The following is a 2,072-nucleotide window of genomic DNA, read 5'->3' on the forward strand; positions in this document are numbered from 1 at the left end:
AAAAACTTCAGCAAAACAGAAAAGCTTTATGTACTTTTTCTTTTCTATTACATAGAATATTAAAACAACAACGTATTCAAAGGTCAAGATTTAATAAAATTAATCATGTTTATTACTTGATCAAGAATATTCATAAAACTGCTCTGTGTGTGTGTGTGTGTGTGTGTGTGTGTGTGTGTGTTTGTGAGAGAGAGAGAGAGAGAGAGAGAGAGAGAGAGAGAGAGAGGCTGCATGACAGCAAGGAATATAATTACAAATACAGTTGGTTGCCACTTTCTTTATTTGTCATAATCACCAGTCATTCTACACATAATTGTTTTTATAAAGACAAATGATGTCTTCACATTTTTTTGAAAATAACTGTGGCCTTGTGGAGTCCCTGAATAATTGCCAAGTTTCTAGAGAGTCTCTAGGGTAAGAAAAAATGATAATTTTACATTTGATCTATGTGAGCGACACTTGCTAGCTTAACACTTTTGCCCTAAAAAAGACAGCTGGGAAAACAGTCAACACCAGGTAGGTAGATGTATGCAGATGTAAAACAATGCTGTCACACTGAGATGTCCTCTCTAGTCTTTCAAGTCTTTGGCTAGGAAAAACCTGTACTCTTTATCTGTTTATATTTAGCATCTTCAGGTTCATTTTGTATCTTGACCCCAATTCTGGTTTTGGTTACTCTTCTCAGTTTTCCCTTTCTACCTGGTGGTCACATGTATAATCTTTTCAGGAAGTTTCCAGTTCATCCTCAAACTGGGATTTCTCTCAGCAGTGCACATCTCTTACAATCTACTCCCTACTGAAGAATGACCTAGATTTGTGAATAGAACAGGATGAAATGTCTACAGTCTACAAGCTGTGGTTTCCCCCCAGAGCAACACTTATCATTATTCAATAATTCTAGGATACAAGGGTTTTAATCAATAATTAATTCACCTGACAAATATTTCCAGACTAATGTTTTGCTGAAGTCCAGATAAACTACTTAAGCAACATCCCAATCCCTGAGAACAAGAACTCTATCAATAAAGAAACATGTATTAGGTTGTTGGAAAAATCATGAATATTTTTGCATAGAAAAACATGAAAAAATATGTCATGACTTTTCTGACCACCTGAAGTATTACTAATTATAAGTGCTAGTAACTGGAAAGGGCAGGTGGTGTGGCAGTAAAGGTGTTGCCCTCCTACATGGCCAACCAGAGCTCAAGTCCTGGCTCTGGTAGCTTGCTTTCTCACTTTTTTCTCACTCTCTGGTCAAACTTAAAAAAAAATAATAAAGGGACCAGCAGTTAGTGTAATGGCTATGTTGCTGAACTCTCATATAGTCTACCGCGGTTCGAGTCCCGGACCTGGTGGCTCAAACCATGCTAGGCGCATGTGCGTGTGTGCCCAAGATTCTGAGAGGAGAATGGAGGAGAAGGGATTGTAGTGTAGTCGTTCCCCAGTGGGTGATTTCTCGCTTTCTGTCTCTCTGTCTCCCTCTGTCTTTCTGGCAAGCGCACATGCCCTATAGCAAAAACCTCTTAAAAAATAATAATAAATAAAGTTGAACAGATAATTCTTTAAAAAATAAAAAAAATAAGCACTAGTGATCACTAATTTCCCTTCTAAGAAAACAAACCACTATTTTTTACATTAGTTAACATGTACAATCAATTTTATTTTACAGTTTCAAAAGCCAGACAAATAGTTTTAGTTCTAAAATTCTAAATTTTTAATATCCCATTAATTTAGAAAAATATCTCACTAAAATTATCTCTGAATTTCCCCCTTGTAACAGAAATTCATTCTTTGCACTAGAAGCATTGGATTGATGTAGTTGATCTGAACCTCCTATAATCTTAGGTGTGTTAAAATTCGATTTCTTCCAACCATTTTTTATGGTTAATTTCTCATCATTAGTTTTGGTATAAAAGAAGGTCCATGGGACATTTATGCAGGTATTTCATTTGTCGCTTGCTGCTTTAAGACTGACAGCCTTTATTCACTCTTTAGTTTTGTTATTTTTAGAACAGGGGAAAAGCTCCATCAAAGGTATAGAGTTGCTCATGGAACTCTCTGGCAGAAAGCCG

This window comes from Tupaia chinensis, unplaced genomic scaffold (assembly GCF_000334495.1).
Source record: "Tupaia chinensis unplaced genomic scaffold, TupChi_1.0 Scaffold000276_1, whole genome shotgun sequence".
NCBI lineage: Eukaryota > Metazoa > Chordata > Mammalia > Scandentia > Tupaiidae > Tupaia > Tupaia belangeri.